Source organism: Rhipicephalus microplus, chromosome X (genome assembly GCF_043290135.1).
Source record: "Rhipicephalus microplus isolate Deutch F79 chromosome X, USDA_Rmic, whole genome shotgun sequence".
Taxonomy (NCBI): domain Eukaryota; kingdom Metazoa; phylum Arthropoda; class Arachnida; order Ixodida; family Ixodidae; genus Rhipicephalus; species Rhipicephalus microplus.
The window spans coordinates 336,491,200-336,510,161 of record NC_134710.1 but is presented as its reverse complement, the minus strand read 5'-3'; the positions used below and the strand labels follow the sequence as shown (position 1 = coordinate 336,510,161).

The 18,962-nt window shown below is 47.2% G+C and overlaps 1 protein-coding gene across 3 annotated transcripts in view; it reads right to left on the bottom strand.

The window, feature by feature from the left end:
- The window catches only part of LOC142776301 (cytoskeleton-associated protein 5-A-like), a 182,701-nt gene extending 164,254 nt beyond the window's left edge, over positions 1-18,447 (bottom strand). For all 3 annotated transcript variants that reach the window (XM_075879714.1, XM_075879716.1, XM_075879718.1), the window contains exon 1: positions 18,322-18,447. The gene's annotated coding sequence lies outside the window, so the exon portion shown is untranslated. The remainder of the gene's footprint in view (positions 1-18,321) is intronic.
- Positions 18,448-18,962: the final 515 nt, after the last annotated feature.

Sequence of the window (18,962 nt, the reverse complement as noted above, 5' to 3'; positions counted from 1 at the left end):
GCCTGGTTCTTGGCTGCCACGACAAGAAGATCTGGGCCGGGGTCTCACCAGTGGTGCTGGACGGGGTGTTGCGATAACTGAAGAGAAATTGGTCTATGCGATGTTGTATGGACTTCTTGTCTCCTTTTCTTTCTTCGTCTAGTATCTGTTTAAACAAGTTCTTCTTGATGGTCTGAACGCACCGTTCGGCGCTACCACTCGAAGCTGGGTGATAGAGAAGAGATTTGGAATGACGAATTCCATTCCTGCTCAGGAATGTTCCGAAGTCCTGCGATGTGAATTGGGGCCCGTTGTCGGTCACGATCTCCTCTGGTAGTCCGTGGGCCGCAAAAACACCTCGCAATTTCTCTACTGTCTTTTTACTTGTTGTTGTTGTCATGACAAACACCTCAACCCACATCGAATGAGCGTCCATTAGGACCAAAAAGTAATGCTGGTCCCTTTGCGCAAAATCCAGATGAACTCGCTGCCATCTACGCGTTGGCCAGCCCCATGACATTAGTGGCACTCTAGCTGCCGCATTCTGTGACCACTGACAAGTGATGCACTCTTTCACCGCTTGCTCTATGTCTAGCATCAAGCGAGGCCACCAGACATGACTCCTTGACAGCATTTTCATTCGAGTCATCTCTGCGTTTCCTCGCGCAGCATTTCTAAATCTTTCTGTCGCAACGAAACTGGTATAACCACGTGATTGCCCCTAGCTACGCACTCTTGGTCTACCGACAGTTCGTTACGGCGAACGAAGTATGATGAGAGATCGTCGTCCGACACATGCGAAGGCCACCCGTTCTGCGTAAAAAACAGCACTTTGGACAGCAATCGATCTTTACGCGTTTCCGATCTGATTTCTTTTGCCGACAATGGAGCCTCGTCTAGCACTGAAATTAAATAAACGCCCTCTGACTCCTCTGCTTTGCCTCGGAGTGGTAGCCGTGAAAGGGCATCGGCATTTTGGATTTCGCTTGCCTTTCGGTAGACCCATCGGTAGTAATACGCTGCAAGGATGAAGGCCCACCGCTGTATCCGTGCTGCTGCCATTGTAGAGATTGGCTAGCCATGCCCGCAAATTCCAACCAGGGGTTGGTGATCTGAATAAACGGAAAATTTTCAACCAAACAAAAATTTGTGGAACTTCTTTAGACCGAAAATAACTGCAAGAGCCTCTTTCTCCAGGTGGGCGTAGCCCTGCTCTGCCTGACTTAGTGTCCTCGATGCGAACGCTATCGGTCTTTCGACCCCTGCGATTTTATGGAATAAAATCGCCCCTAGTCCATATGCCGAGGCGTCGCATACCATACCCAGTTCCTGATCCAGATTGCAGTGTGTTAGTACTCTGGGATGCATAAGCCAATCCTTAGATCTCTTAAGAGTATCCGCCACCCGGTCCGTTTATTGCCACTTAACATTTTCGCCCAACAACACGTACAATGGTTCCAGCTCTGCTGACATGTTCGGAACAAATTTGGCATAAAAATTGAGCATGCCCAAATATGCTCGAAGCTCCTGTTTGTTCTTGGGTGTTGGCGCGTCTTTGATAGCGCGCACCTTATCCTCGGATGCTCGAATGCCATTTTCGTCCAGCACGTCACCCAGATACGCCACCGATGTTTCGAAAAACTTGCACTTTTCTTTGCGCAATTTAACGCCTCGTTTCTTGAACCTTGTCAGCACGCTTTCCACCTTTTCCCAACATTCCTCAAAACTTTCCCCGGCAATCAACACATCACCCAGGTAGCAGGCGACTATATCTAGGCCTCCTAGAACATGGTCCATGACTGCCTGGAATATCGAGGGTACACTGGTTATACCATACGGTAGGCGCGTAAACTTCAACAGCCCCATGGGCGTATTTATTGTGAGCAAAAACTGCGAGTCAGGGTGCAACTGCAGCTGCTGATACGCGGTTGAAAGGTCAAGCACAGTGAAATATTTGCACACATGCAAGGCTACAAACAAATCTTCCATGACTGGCAGCGAATAATGATCGGTGCGCAAGCAGGGATTCACCGTCATTCTGTAGTCTCCGCAAATCCTGACCGTTTTGTCTCCTTTTGGAACCACCACTTGTAGCGTGGCCCAGTCGCTTTTTAGAATGGGAACTATCACCCCTGCGTTCTGCCAGGCCCTCAATTGTTGGGAAACGGGACCTCGAAGTGCGAAGGGCACCGGTCGAGGTTTACAAAAGACCGGTGTTGTGCCATCCTTGAGCAACAAGCTTACTTGACAATCCATTATCTGTCCGAGCTCTAGTTCAAACACTTCCGAGAGCCTTTCAATCAAGCAAGCTACTCGATCGATCCCCACCCCACTCACACTCAACCACTCCAATTTAAGAGATTCCAACCAGTCTCGCCCTAGCAACGCAGTCTCACTCTTTCGCAACGTACGGACCACGATCAGAGGCAGCGTCGCTGTCTGGTAGTTGTGCTCTACCGACATCACCAGCTTGTCCAGAACCGCTAACGGCGTTCCCCCATAGGCTTTTAGCTTTATGCTACACGGCAACAACGGTCTCCCGGCCCAGTGTCGCTGATAGAGAGTCTCGAGGACGATAAAAACAGACGCGCCCGTATCTATCTGCGTCGGCACATTACGACCCCCGACCCGTCCGTTTACAGTATAGTTTCGGACACTCTCGGCACACGAAAATATATTTTGTAGCAAAATATAGTCCTCACCACTACTGTCCTCCGCATAGTGCGCTGTGCTGGCGGACGATCGGCACGCTCTTGCCAAGTGGCCCACTCTTTTGCTGGCGCGGCAGCGGTATTTCCTGAACGGGCACCTTTCGTCGGTGTGGGAGGTGGCTCCGCAGCGGTAGCAAGCCCAACCGGTGGTTTCTTTCGTTGCTCTGGTTTCCATGTAATCTCCACGCGGCTGTCCCGACATTGAACTCGGAGCTTGTCGTTGTATGGCGTGGACACCCAGTTCTTGCCCCTCGGGCTGGAATTTTTTCGTCTCGGAACGGGCTAGTTCAATACTTCGGGCTAGTTCGCACGCCTCTGCAAACGTCAGTGTGGCCCTCTTCGGAAGCTCTGCTTGCGTTGTCTCGTCTTTCAGCCCGGCAACGAAACGGTCCCGCCAAGATTCATTCAAAAATGCCCCGATATTGCAGGAGGCAGCCAGACTCTTTAACTCTAACGCAAAGCCACCAGTTCTGTGTCCTGCTGAATCTGGCGGTTGAAGCGGAAACGTTTCGCTATGACCATGGGTTCCGGAGCATAATGCTTCTTGAGGGCTTGAATTAGTTGCGCATATTCTATCTCCTCGGGCTTCGCGGGAGCTAGCAGATTTTTAAGCGTGCGATAGGTTTTCTTCCCAATAGCGATAACCAGCATCAAAACTTTGAGGTCGTCGCTCACCTGGGTCACCCGAAGGAAGTGCTCGAACCGTTCGATGTACGATTCGAAAGCCTCGTCTCCGTCCTCGAGGAAGGGTTCAAATTGCCAGCCGCTGCCAAGTTGAAATCTTCCGCTCCCAAAAGTGCCTGGCGTCTGTCGGCAGTGCTGATTCACTCGGATCCCATCATTGTCGCCACTATTATATCTTCGTCTAAACAGGGGTGAGACCGGCAGGTAGCACACGGTGGCTAAGTGCAACAAATGTTTATTCGGTCACACAACCAACTGTTTTACCACCCGGAAGGAAAAGGGGCGGTTGCTTATATACATGATCGAGCCACTATCACACCGAGCATTGACATCACGAAGCCCAACAGTCCGAGTCCGGGTCACCGCTGATAGCGAAGCGCGTCTGCGTCAGCCCCCCCCCCCCCCCCTATACACAAACACGATAACCTAACACTGAGGACCAGAACGCCTTGCAGATGACCCCTCTTTGATTCAGGATTTACTTCACTTACATTTTAGTCTACTTCCTGAAGACATTTTTTGTGGTTTTCGACGATAACACACTGATAAAGTGATTTTTCCTTGATTTTAACAGCGTAAATCATTATAATACTTTACTACGATCAGAAAAAAATATCCATAAATCGATCATTTTGACCGGATTCTCCAATTCAATTGCAGCAACCTCCTTGAGGCTTTGTCATTATTTTTCAAGCGAAATGCCACTAAGCTCACTACGAAAGAAGCCTAGCTCCGCTATATTTTGGCACGTAGCAGTGTGTCACAAGATACTGAACCTCTCGAATGTTTGCCGCCATTTACAACATGAATGCATGTGTTCACTTTCATTAACCTTTCATCCTACCTAGACTAGCTTGGCTGAACCAAAAATTTCACATGCCAACTAGCACGAGCTAGCAGAGGTCGTCCCTTACCAAAGACTGATCAGGTCAGTGCATTTTAGTTATCGTCTTCATGCACAGATTGCATTACCATTTTATTATTTTCCACAAAATACTTCAAGGAAAAGTGCAACCCTGTCCAGTTGGCAGAAAAGCCAACTCTCTCTTATAGTCAACTTTCGTCAGCGTGTTCTGCAATACAAAATACTTTTTAATGCGTCTACTTTGCTTAATGCCGTTTTACAGAGGAAAATAAAAAAAGTCATTCAGAATTGCTTCCCTAATTAAAAAATGTATAATTTGGAAGGCATAAGGTTAAAGTATGAAGACCACTTTCCTGGTTCATTACCTAGGATTTGAATGTTTGCGGTCTCTTTCAGGTCACTTCTGCCAAGAAAATAGTGGCGACAGCATCCAGCTAAAACTGAAAGACTTGGTAACTTTTTTTGTAAAAAATGCACGATAATATTCAAAAGCTGGGATTTCCCTTTATATGGACACTGTAGCTGTCCCTCGATATTCCTTTTCGTGAAAATGGCCTTTCTAGGAATAAAACAGCGCATGTGGACATGTATAACGCGGAGGTGCTATCACCCATATTAAAGTCTTTGCGCCTGATGACGCACGCGTGTCTAGCATATTAGCCGCAGCTAGGTTTGACAGCGGCCAAGGAGAGGTGGCTGTGTGGTCGCGCGAGATAGAATTAGCACAGTGATGTCGGTGGCACCGCCTGGCTGGAGAGGTTAGGTCGGCACACAGGAAACAGTAAAGAGTCTTTACGGTTTGGTAGGAACGGACCTCTCCTGCAGTGGGCCCATGGAGACAGTACCACAGCTCGTTTCCCGTGGACTCCTCCCGACGAGTTGAAGGTTGGTGACACTGCATTTGTGGTACTTTGTACATTAGGGTTGTGCATATATTCAAACAAATATTAACATGTTCAGATGCCCTTCAATTCGAATTGAACTTATTTAAAGTTTTGAAGATCGAAATGAACGAATAAATTATTTTAAGTGTAACCTGCCTGTAAAGCTGGTTCCATTGCAGTAAAGAAGTGCTATAACAAAAAAACATCTTTTCGAAAAAAAAATCTGGAATGCCGCGAAGCCCCACTTGTAGATGTATTAACTTCGCATCCATTCGTTTTTGAAGTTTAAAAGCTTGTTATAATGGCTCATATTCCTTCGGTATTAGAAATTTTAAAGCATAACACATTTTGGAAGTCACTTGCATTCTATCGATGGTCAAATCCTGCTGCCATTCAAAGTTTGTTCAACTTCTCAGTGAACCAATAAGATTGTCATTTGACATGCTTCGTTTCAATTAAAAAATTTGCAGGTTGGTCAGATCATGAAAAATATGCTAATTTTTCTTCATAATATGCGCTATATACAACTAAAATTCAATTCAAAATAATTCTAATCAGATCAGTATTCACTTTGAACAAAAAATTTACAATTCGCACAAGCCTACTTTGCAAGCATGATGTTGCTTGTGCTATTTGGAATATTTTGTAAGGTTATTTATGCCTGTCGCTAGTGATGTTTTAGTTTCGGCTCGTAACCTCGTTGCGATTTAAAAGCAGGATAATAAATGTACACTTGTTTGTTGCCTGATGGCATGACTGTCCGTGAGCTCAAAGAGCCGCAATCTCTGGAGATTAAGTTGACATAATGATGCCACACTCCCAAGCAGCACTGCACTCTCCAGTGAAATGATACAGCCCTTAACAATACGTTAAAGTTAGTTTTAACAAAATCTGCAGGCACAAGTATGCTCGAACTTGGAACATTATGTAAGTTAATGGAAGAGGCTTATGTCTGACGATTTTATGGGATTGATTTTGTGGGGATCTGAAGCACGCCCGCGACCTTTTCGAGGGCATCCCGCCGTACGGCCGCTCCTTTTCCCTTTCCCGTGCTCTGGTAACGGTGTGTGGTGATAGATGGCGCCCCGCATGGGCGCGTGTTCTCGGGGGCTGCGAGAATCAGCGAGGCCAAGTCATGTGCGCGCCGGAAAGTCTCTCTCCTCTGTTCGTCGGCGCCTGGTAAGCACGTGTTTCCTTCGACAGCGTCTCTTTTGTAGCCTGCCTGGGGGGCCTTAGCATCCCAGGCAGGCGTTTTTACTTGAGTGCTAGCCTGAGTACGCGTAGGCCTACGGCAAGTGCGGCTTGGTGTGGTCGCACCACATCAAGCAGCACTTGCCATAGGCCTACGCGTACAAAATTTGCCATAACTCTCGCGACCAGGCCCAGTGGCCATCGTGAGAGTGCGCAGCACAGCCGCAAGGAACCTTTACCCGACCGCCGTGTCAAAGCTTGCCATTGCCAGCTGTGACGTGCTCGCGGTTTCCCCTTATCGTGAACGTCCACGTGCCGGAGCCTTTACTCCCCGCATCCCGGGAGCGGACGTTGTACTGTTGTTCGAGGTGCTGCCAAAGGCAATAAAGTGTTTGTGTATTTTTTTTATTCGAACACTGTCTGTTTTGCCGCGCCGCGCTAAACGCCTTGTTAGTTGAGCGCGCGCAGAGTGGTGCGCTACACGCGAGTAGGTGATGAAGTCGAGGCCCTGTGGCTCGCTAGGCGCGAACCCGCGGTGATCATTTGCTACTGTGAGAAGCGAGGTAACTACAATTTTCAACTTAAAAATCGGTTTGATTTATAATTTGAAGGGTTCAGTTAATTTTGAAAAAGACAAAGCAATATGAATTTCATTGCAGAAGGTTCGCCTGCGGAAATACTGAAGCGCTTTTACAAAAAATTGGGGGAACCCTAAGCTTCGCCTTTGAGAGCTGAGCACTACTCTCAAACCTCCTTATAACGTACCTGGATATAAGAAAATAATGGATATAACGAAGTAAACGAAGTTCCTTTTGAAATCTCCATTAAGAACCATACATTTTAAACCTTATTTTAACGAACTAAAATTGACTGGTAAATAGATATAACAAACTAAATTAGTCCATCAAATAGTCTATAAAAAATCAACCTTAGTGTGTCAGGTACTGTCAAGCTCGCTTATAACAAACCTGAGTGTGACGCGGCATCCGTTCGCTGTATCCTGAAGTTCGTAGTAAATTAAACACATCTCTTGAAAAAAGTTGCGAGTGAAAACAATTTTCTCCCCAAAAAAGTCCGTGATGCACTTGTTTCGAAGAGCAGAAGCGATAAGGGCGGCCTGGAGTTCATTTAAGACGGCAGGGTGCTCGTTTGCCGAGGCCCGTGGCATAAGCTGCATGAGGCAGTGGCTCCAAAGTTTCGTCGTTCTCGCAATCCGATTCCTCAAAATCGCTCTAGCCACGTACTTCATTCACAATGTCCCAACTAGTGCATGGTTCCGCAGTTTCGGCATCATCATCCGCCGTAATTAAACAATCTCAACAGATTGTCCACCACCTTTACCAGGTCGGAGCTGACGATGCACTGCCACAAACCCCCGCCGCAGTGGTCCTGTTAGGACGTAACACCGACGTCGACGAAGTCGGCCTCGCGAAAACGGTTTCGCGCGCAAGTAGCCGTCACCGCCGCCCACGAAATGTTCACCATCTCCACAGCTGAATACTGGGACGCCCGAAGCGGCAAGTTGGCTGCCAGATGGCCAACAGCTATGAGCAAGCACTCAGCAACGCGGCACCAAACGCGCGGATTACGCTCAAGCCAAGCGGTCACACTTGGCTTGAGGTTTTGTTGAGCGGCAGGAAAAAGCGTGCTAGTCTTACCGTCTGCCATCTTGACTACATACGCATACCAAGAGCAATCAAGGGGTGCACACGCGACACACGTGTCAGAACGCGTGGAACAGCTCTGGGCCCGTTTTCAGCCAGAAAACGAAACTAATTCAAGCCAGCGTGGCGGGCGTCGCGGAGCGGCGGAGACAGGCGAAGGCACGGAGGAACCTTCCTTCATGGGCGAAGGGGCTGTGATAAAGAAAGGAGAGCAGACTTGCGAGAGAAGGGCAAGGAGTTGCGATAAAAAGAGGGGAGGATGCGGCGGGAGGGGCGACCTTGAAAACCGAAACACACAGGAAGGAAGGAGATTGGGTAGCTTGCTTGAAAGGTCCGCGAAACTCACACGTAGAAAAACTTGGAAAGAGTGCCTGCATGCGCAAAAGTCAAAGCATGGCCAACGGGATCTGTACGCGTGGCCGTGGTAAAAAAATCGTTTTGTTGCACCGGCGGGCTTGCGTGGCTTCACGAACTTCGATATTTCGCAATTTGTTCCACGCAAATTAACAGCCATTTTCGCTCTTCCGCACGCGCCCGGAAGGCATGCGGGGCAGAGTGCGAAGTGAGCGAGAACAAGTCCTAAACATGAAACAAATCGCAGAGTCGGTGGGGTAGAGTACGCGCGTGCACTAGACGCAGACTATCGTATACAGTCGGTGGCCGACAATGTTGGCAAATGGTCTGGTCCCTCCAGGCCGGCGACGCCAACCAGCGATCAAAAATAGGGTAGATGGCCGACCTGTCTTCGAAAGATCGGTGGCAGTGTGAAAAACTCTGGCCTCGTCTGGCGATGCGGGGTGCTCAGAGTAGCGGGGGACAAAGGACGGAGGGGTGCATAACAAAAAGCAGTCGGGGCATGGAGGAAGGAAACAGCTTTCCTTGTTCCATGGGTTGGGGAGAGCGGCAACTAGAGGGTCACGGAGGCAGGGTCGGCGTTTGACAATAAGAATGTATGGGCACATCGCCGATGCCTGATCTGTGGTCGAAATTTGTTTCCCGGGAAATCGGCAGACCGCTCACTCCGTTTGCTGTACCCGACCAGCGGCGCTCGGGGACAATCGTTGCGTGTTTTGTGCCATTGAACCAATGTATATTTTCACGGTCACACGGATATTGTTTCTTTTAAGCGAAAGTTCGTTTTAGGTGGGGCCGTTTTAAGTGGGCTCGACTGTATAGCGTTTTCTGCGAAGTTTGACGCTCGTTCGGCACGGCTCTTTCAAAACTTCCGCGCCTACCTACAGCCACGCCCCGCGTGGCCAAGAGAGCCGACCTCCTCACACAGCCAGCGGAGACGATTGAGGAAGCGCTCAGCGGGCCACATGACAGAGAAGCGGCGCTGCGGTGTAAAGCGATTTCCCTTTCACAACGGCAACGACTGAGTCTCTGCTGCTACAATGGCTGCTTATCTGCACCGAGAAAGGTGGACTCTCCGCGACAGCTTTCTTTTTTTTTTCCTCTCTCTGCGCGCCCGGCCTTGGAAGGAGAAGGGTCTCTACGTGCAGAGACTGAAAAGGGAGAAGCGTGGAACAGGCGTGTAGCAGAGCGGCATTTAAGAAGAGCAAACAATCCGCCATAGTCTTTTCTTTCCTTTTCTTCTTTTCCTTCTTCGCACGCAGCGTTTAGAGGTGCCGCCGCGACATTGGACATGGTGCCGAGAGCATTTTCGGAGCGCGGAATGTTCTTATTAACCGTCGGAAGGGCTTGCCCGTTCGAATTACAGGGCGTTTTCGCCCATGGGAATACACATAGCTTTTACGGGACCTCAGTGTGAGTTGGAATTACCCGAAAGTTCGAGTTAATGAGATTTGACTAAGTTTATTTTCCGTGGCACGCGTAGTCGCGCTGCGGTAAATCGGACCGCAAGGCGGTTTCCTTCTTTGCATGCTTATAGGTGTGCGCCCATCTGAGCATAACTGCCAGAAACTGTTATGATCGATATAACGCAATAATGAATATAATGAAATAATTGTGGCTCCCCTTCAACTTCGTTATAACAATGTTTGAGTGCATAGAAATATCCTATCTCTAGTGCGTACTTCAACAACTTAATGCTAGCTACCTTTATTGTTTTATCTTGCTCGAAAAGTTTAAAATGTGGATTATATAATGCAATCGATAAAGTTGAAAGTGGCTTGTACGAGTGAAGCTATCGCATATGGCCACATTCTGTGTGATCAGTGGCACGCTTTGAACCACGAGCAAACGCGCGTGTAATGTTTTTTAACTTGCTGCGGACGCACTACGTGGTGTTAAGGAAATATGCATAGCAACATGTGCGCCTTTCATAATGGGGTGCCACCTTTAAACCACATAGTCGTTATGATAATCGCGTGTTCCGACACCCGGTGGCAGTGTACACTTCTAACACACAAGATTACGGTGACATTACAATATACAGGATGTCTGTAAACCATGAAGGCCATGCTGACGCCATAATTTCTGCGAAACGAGCTTTTTAACGAGTAAGAGACGGCAGGAAGGGGATGATGGAGGCTTGGGAGGATAAAATCCGTAAACAGGGGTTGTGAGCTCGAGCATGAGTTCCGACAAGTGGACCAGGGTAGCCAACCATAGGGTAATTTCCCTACTTTTAGGGTATTTTAGGAATTTTTTGGTGAGCGTAGGGTAGTAGAGTGGTGATGTAGCGTAGTTTCAACATTTAACTAGTCATTGATCTTTTTAGATCTCTTTAAAGTCCCTTTAAGGTGCGTACAAGCTGGGATAAATAAATAGAACGTAGATATTTTGGCATGAATGGAGAACCTCAAATGACAGAGGCAACCAGTTTACAGAGCGTTCAGACCAAGTGCGATTATCTCCGCACTGCAAACATTCGACATGCATCTTGGGCTGCCAAGCAACGAATATTGTTCCTCACTGTAACTAACAGCTTTATTTAGTTTGTTTTTAAACCGTACCACCTTTATTTAAAAACTTTGCTACAGCAGCGGCACACTAGCTGAAATGAAGCTCGCAATTTGGGCTTCTCAATAGACACGGAATAATAATGTACGTGTAACAGAGCGAGTATGCACTTTCTCTCCCACATGCACACGTACACACATGTGGCAGCAGTCGATGCGGCCAGTTTTCGAATGACTGCATGCTGCCGTTCAAATCATACTATACATACCAGCCTTTGCATTTTAACAAGCATTGACCTGATGCGTGGAGAAAGCACCTTATCGGCCCTCATGGCCATGAACAGCCCTGGCAAGGCACTCCCATATTGTACACCAACACCTATGAAAATGCTAATGGTGAGTAGCTGAATGGAAAAGACGCTGCTAGTAAAATGCAGCAGATGTGGGTTTGGCTTCCACTTGCAGAGCTGTCTTGTCTACAAATTTAAAGTTACCTTCTGTAATTCAATTGAACAACTTTAAGTATGGTTTCTCTCTGTTTACCAGTTCTTCCCTTCAATAAATGCGAATTTTAAAAAATTGAACGTTTCCAAATACTTTAATTGCTCACAATGTTCCCAAGGTAAACAGCAGCAAAGCATCAGTCCAGCATGCCTTCTAACAACTTGCCTGATGTCAGTTCGAGGAACCAATTCCTCCATATCGAGGGCAGCCTCTTGCTCCTCCTGTGCAGCCTCCGGGGCATCACCTCCACCTTCGTTGACCGAGGAAGTTGGCACACCTCGAGTGGGCGCGGGAGGTTTTTGACCTTCCAGCTGGACGTGTGAAAGATAACATTGCAATTGGAGGATCGAAAGTGCAAAGCTATGAACACTTGGACGAAACAATGCATCTTGCACCAGAACAGCTGTTCTGAGCTTTTTCCTTTTTTATTGAAACATTTTTGAATTGTTACACATAAAAGGCACACCCTGAACTGATTTCAATCTCCTTCAACGCACAGTAATCCATTGCAGTTTCCTTTACTCAAACGCCGTAAATCTGCGATGACTCCACAGAGGCACCAAGTGTTTTTTCACAAGCCGAGAACTCCCTAAGGTACAGTGAAACAGTGAAGAGCAGGACCTTCTTGAAAGGCGAATTTATAATTCATGAAAAGATTGGGTTAACCTGGCAGGTCCAAAAGAGCATTCATATCCAAATTCGCTACTTAAAGGGCCTTTAAAACATCTCCAATATTTTTTTTTCAAGATCTAAAGTAAATTCGCGCATTGAGTTCAGAATGCCATTAAGATCAACAGTGCCAAATCTGGCAGTGCCCCGAGCCGTGGGCGAACCAATTATTTCAAGAAACAATTTTTTGTCCCCCCCCCCAATCTAATTATCCTCAGCACTGAACAATGTCACCACTTGAGTATCCCCTTCCCCAACACACACACACACAAAAATTTGTCTGCTTGCAGGTACGTGCACCCCTCCCTCTTGCCCTCGCATAATGAGGAGGATAGACGAGCCTATGAACGAAGCGTAGCGAAGGAAAGGGTGAAGTAGGCCAGGGCCGCTTTTGGAGTATCGTATTTACTCGCATAATAGACGTACACCCAGTTTGGTCATGAGAAATAAGATTTTCTTACTCCCGCACATAATAGGTGCACCCCATAATAGTTGGACGTAATCAGTAGCTTGGTATCGCACTTGCACGGTTGCGATTCGATGCCCTATTATGTTAACTGGAGCGAAGAAAAATAAAAGAAGAAAGACCACGGCAGAGCTGCCGCGCTCGCCAAGTGAGGATGAAGGGCGGTTGCCTGGATATCGGGGTAACCTTACCCCCGAATGCAGAGATGTTACTTGGCTCGCGACTTCAACTTAACTTGAGCAAGTCGGCGCGAAGCAAGCAGCGGACTTCAAAACGCCCAAGTCAGCCTTCGCGTTTCATAGATGCTCAGGCTGTCTTGCTTGGTCAAGTCAAGAACGAGCTTCAAAGCAGAAACACGCTGCTCGCCTGCTAACGAGGGTAATAATGAAGTTGTTCGCGTAAGGCATGCATTACACCAAAAAAAAATACCCTACGTTTTAAAATAACTATAAAAACGAAGGGCCACAAGCATATTCTTGACATTTTACGGCTAACGAGCGGCACGTGGTGCCTGCCGTCACAGCGATGCGCAGTGTTGCTTCTGTAAAGCGTTCGTTGCCCGCTGGTTTTAGTGGCCACCCAAATGCGGTGCGTTTCTCCACGGTTGCTTGTTTGGAGGAGAAACAAGCATCGCGTAGGGTTCTTTCGTCGTTTTTTTTTTTTCTCAATCGAACGCCATGGCATGTATTTGTGCTGACCTGGCTCACGAGGTGACGCGATTTTCACGGTATTTGCCTCTGTTCGCCTGTGTGCATGCCTGTAATGGGCTAGGTCGCAGTTATTATGAAAAAAAAAACAAGTTCTGGGAACAAATGTGATTCGTATCCTTTTGTTGAGCTTGGTAAACAAGAGAAAAAGCGGGGGTCAGGACATTGCCCTCAGCAGAATTCTGTCTCGCGGGGTGCAGCAATGCATCGCTGCATGGTGGTGACGCGGATAAAAAAACCCGTGATAGCGGCACCTCTTTTTTGTGTGTGTGTAATTTTACGTAGCGTTGTGCTACAAGCGATGCCTTTGATGCCTTTCTGAGCGAGAAACAGCGCCCTAGATGGAACGAAAGGATAGACGAGGCACACAGACACAGCACCGAGCCAATTTTTTTTTTTTTAACCGAAAGAGACGGAAAGTGTCGTCGTGTTATAGAAAAACAGAAATAGCCTTTGCGGTTACGGAACACTTCGGCGTTGTCGACACCGGGGCTATTAATACGCACGTGTGTGTAGTCGACACAACCTGTAACGCAAGGGAACTCAGCCACTTCATAACAGTTCGCCGGTTGCGGAAAGCGCACCAGCATCGCGTACAGGTGCTTTGCGATGAGTAACGTAGCTTTTCCGACTGCACGGCACACTGTCGACTACGGAATGCGAACGAAATTTCCGGTGACTGGTTGGAATGTGCCAGCGCTGTAAAACCTGAGAGCCATCAGTAGCTGTAACACTGGATGCACGGGCTGTCTTCGGTTGTCCCCACTTTCACGGAGCGGCAACATAACGAGCAGCTGCCCCACGGCGTTCTTCATGAATCTGTACCTAGCGTAGAATTGTTGCTCATCGTACAACTCCATCGGATTTCCTTGGTCACGTAAAGCGGTTCCAAGAATCTTCGGCAGGCAGTGCGCCTCAAAAAATGCTACGCTTATGGCGAGGCAAGCAAACTCGAAAGCGGCCACCTTTCACGCGACGTCCATTCGAGAGGCGGCCATGTTGGAATAACGCGTGAAGTCGCTTTCAAGCTAGCCCCGCAGCTGACTTGAAACTTGCCCTGACTTCGACCGAGCCAAGTCGCCTTCAAGTCATCCGCAAGTTCGAGAACGATTTATGGCGACCGGCAAGACTGTCTTGAGTCAAGAACGAGTCAAGTACGAGTCAAGTAACATCTCTGCATTCGGGGGTTAGTGCTGGCGTGGCTTCGGCTGTGCGTGCTCCTCATAGATCATGTGATTGCGTCCCCATCAAGTGCGTTTTCAGTTTCCTGTTAGGAAAAATGTGGTCGTTATTGTGTTTGCTACCTCCTTCACAAATTTAGAAACTTTTCGGCTTTCCGATGCGAGCTTTAGCCTGCGCTATCACTACGCAGACTTGCACTATCGCTGTGGACTTTTGTCGCCGTAGACAGGCCGCAAACCTAAACATTGTATCACGCGAGCTACTCCTGGATCCATGCTCGAGTGCGATCTTTTCGGCGCCCAATCTTAACGTCTTGTACAAAGTTCCCGCAACATGCTGAACCGTAGGTGGCCGCGAGCAATCAAAGTTGCGGTTTCGTACGAAACCAACGCAAGTGCTTGAGGTGGCTTTACTTGAAGAAAATGGGGTGTGGGTGGTGCTTGTAGCACTCGAATGGTGGTTCATGATGCGATTGCAATGTCTTTAGATATACGGTGAGAGCTAGTGAAATCGAACGGCCAGTACCATTCAGCGCACAAAATTTCAGTGGTAGTTTGAAACTAGAAGTGCGCGAATATCAAAATTTTTGAATATGAATACATAGTTCCAAATAAGAATCGAATAATAAAAAGATGCAAATTTATTCGCCAGTATTCTTTCACTCAATCATATATTTCTGCTGGAAACAGTACCAATGGTAGCTACTCTACCGTATATATTCACACAATGATCGCACTTTGTTTTTTCAAAAAAATTTACTCCAACTTCGGGATGCGATCATTACATGGGGTAAATTTTCCGTGAAAAAACATTCTGAGCACAGAAAACGTAAAAAAAGTCGCTAATCAGAATTCTTACGGTAGCTATCATGAACTTAATTAAAAATAAAAGTAAATTAAGGCTTACCTTTGTAATAAAATGCACACATTACGCAGGAGCTACATGCATGGCACACTGCCCTTTTATTTTTTTACCTCTCTGACCCCCTAACGTACATTCAGACTCCAAAGCATCACTGGCGGCAGGGCCGTCGCCACACGATTCCCTGTCGGAGCCGGCAGTGTCTTCACTGTCCCACAGAAGGTCATCTTCCGTTCCGTCGAGCGCGTTGGAAATGCCAGCGATAGTCCATTCCGCCGCATGAAGCGTGTCGTCCAGCCCGAACTGGCGCGAAAGTCCTTTGTGGCTATTCCCAACCTCCGGGAAACTGTGCACGCCTGCGTCCGTATCATGTCTAATGACACTGCATAACCGTCCTTGCTCATGTCCTTCACGTATCCGAGGACTGCCTTTTCAATGTCAGGGAACTTGCCAGATTTGGCTCTACGGAAAGCCCATCGCGTGCTGTTAGTAGCCATGAGCATGTCACGCTGTTTTTTCCAATATCGGATCCAGATTTCGTCGACGCCGAAATGTCTGCCGGCAGCGCGGTTGCCGTGCTCTAGCGGGTAGTCAAGCGCCCTCAGCTTGAACGCGGCAGTAAAGCTCGCATACCGCCCCATGGTGAACTGGTGCTTCAACAGACGATCACAAGGCACACACACAAAAAAATGTGGTCTCAGAGAAAAAAAAACATTGCTGCGGGATGAACACAGGTCGACCAACATGTGGCCGCCGCTGTAACAGTGCGGGATGTCAAAACAAACATGGCTGACGGAGCGAAGCACTCCGTGGAGCAAAGCTACCCATTCTTTTTCTTATTTGCGTCAGCTATGGAGGTTTTGAGTGCGTCACGTGCGTCAAAACAGCTTCTTCCATCTAAATAAGGAATGCTTTCATTTATTTCAGTAAAGTTACGACATTGGCATAGTGATGCCCACTTTCAGATCACAGAAATAATGATAGACGTGTTCAGCTAGACTTGGCACATGACATGTCGATATGGCAAGTTCAGGGTGCGATCATTACGCGCGGAAAAAAAGTCGAATTTAGATGACAAAAATTAGGGATGCGATCATAACGCGAGTAAATACGGTAGTCTGTTATTGCACAAAAAACGAAAATGCCCACCACCAGTACTTGCCAGGAAGCATATGACTAATAATTGAGCTTGCGACTCTGATGTCTTGTGTTCAACTCTCATGTTGAACAAAATTTTCGTACTTCTTTTTAATTATTTTTTGTGGTTGCTCTTACAAAAAAAGAAAGCTTTTCTACCTGCCATGATGACTAGTGGTAGTGAGCATAAGGCCCCTGGTTTAATTCCTCTACGGCAGCCATATCCTGATGAGGTGAAATGTAACAGTTCACACGCGTACCTAAGACTAAGCGATTTATAAAGCAGCCTAGGTGGTCACAATTCAGCCAGATTCTCACACTATCAGTTTTGACTCGTAAAACCCCAGATTTTATCATTTTCTTTTTAATTGTGCCCCCGTTCTCTCCGGTCAAGCCACTGAGGCAAACAGGAGAACTTGGGGAGTCTTTCAACTACACAGCAATACTCGTTATTTGACTTGTTTCTGTTCCCTTTCTCGAGGACTGCCCACTCCCCATTTTCCGATCAAGAGTACTCTGTCACGCTGATAGCTACACGATCGTTGCCAAGGTGTACCAAGCGCTGTGATAGCACAAGACGCACATGTGAGATAGGCGATTATTGATGTGCGGTAGAAAGACACCCCAATTACACCTTTTTGTTAACGGAGCCACAACTCCCAGCGACGAGAGCACTGTTAAGCTGCATCGCGACCCCTTTCGGCGCACTGGCTGCTAATGGCAGTTAACTGATATTGGCAAAAGAGCGAGATCACACAAACGAAGCTATAGAGGATTGATTGCAGGAGACGCTGCCGCGCGAGTGCGATGTGTATACGACGCATTCCCGAAGGTGCTGTCGGGAACACAGTGAAACTACGCATTAAGTGCCTCAAATTTCTGTCTGCCGCTTTACATTACAGAACTATATGTTATGACGCCATTGTAAGCTGCTGCACAAAAAAGTGCGTGGCCTTTTGTTTGCCACTGCACGGAGAAACACCAACTTATTCACATTACCATATGTGCGACCATGAAATAATTTGGGAACTATGAAGAGAATACATGCTGAAGTAGCGGCACAGCCGATTGACGACTTGTAAGGCTTTGTTGCGCATGTTCGCAAGGCCATTCATTAGTGAAAAATGGCCCAGCTACACACAAAACGCGTTATCATCACGTCAAGCCGAGTGCTATACTTGCGTGCAGTGCGTCGCCTACCAAGCTCACTTAGTCCGTGCCGCTCTCTGTAATATACGCGTGCACTTGCCCTTGTGCAGAGACGTTTTTTCTTCGTACTCGCTCGCCACGGAACCGATATATGCTACAACAGCTATTTTTTCGACCCAATGCAGCATTGACGAGTTGCTTTCGTTTCGATGAGCAATGCAGCAACAGATGGAGTGGTTGGTACGCTTACACGAACAGTAACAGCGCTAAACAACCAAGCCCCACATACTGCCGAGCAAGCAGTACACAATTTAAACTGAGATATTTATCATTGATAGGTTTGTCACGATGACCTGTCACCGCATTCATCGATAGCCGTCACCAAGCTTCCATGAATTGCTCTGCAGGCGATATAATACTCGTGCCGAAGTCTTAGTAATCACTGCATGAACTGCATTAACTTAGTAATCACTGCATGAAGTAAACACTGCTGTTATTGGAAATGTGCCAAATCTGAAGTTCTTCACAGCGAGACATGTGACAGAATATTCGTGAAGATAGAATATTTGAAGAATATTCTGAATTGTTCAAATATTTTAAATTATCGAATATGCATTATCGAATTGAATACTAACATCACAAATGCAATATTTGATGAATATTCAAAACTTTCAAATATTCGCACATCCATACTTGAAAGGTAATCGGCGAATTTCCGCAATGGCACTTTCTTTTCATAAGAGCTTAAAACAACACTGGCTAAACGCCATCAACATGCATGAGGTGTATAATGACGCCACCAACCTTTGCAAGTTCCGCATCAAGCTGCTGCACAAGGACGGCCTTCTCCCCTTCAAACAAGGTCCTCAGCGTCTTGCCCATGTAGAGGTACAGAACACCAGCCAGAGTGATGGACGCTGTTCTCACTGCCTGTTCATACAAGAGTCAAATTCACTCATTGAATATTACTGAAGTGATCGTCTGACATCGCAAAATGCAGCTAGGACGTCTACATTAACACTGAGAAGAAAATGTAAAATTAAAAGGTCTTCATTAACAAACAGTTTACAAGGATGGAGCCACTTCTGTTCACAATACCCAACAGTCGCTAGTGAATGCGCAGAGAAACCTTCACACAAAAGCAATAGGAAGCTTCCACAGCCATGGTGGTAATCGCAAGCCCTGCACTGCGGAAACACCTGGCTTTGCTGTCTCACCATCCGTCATTTGCACCCTCTTTGCACTTTCCTCAGACAAGTCCTCACACGCAAAATGCAACATTTACGCAACAACAGTGGTGAACAGTCGCACTGTACAGCACAAAAAAAAGCTCTGGCTCATACTCACAGGGTTCGAAGCAGCCAGACCTTTTTTTATGCTTTCAATGACTGGTTTCACTGGAACCCTGCAAAATAACAAGTATGTGAACATCAGACAAGTGAAGT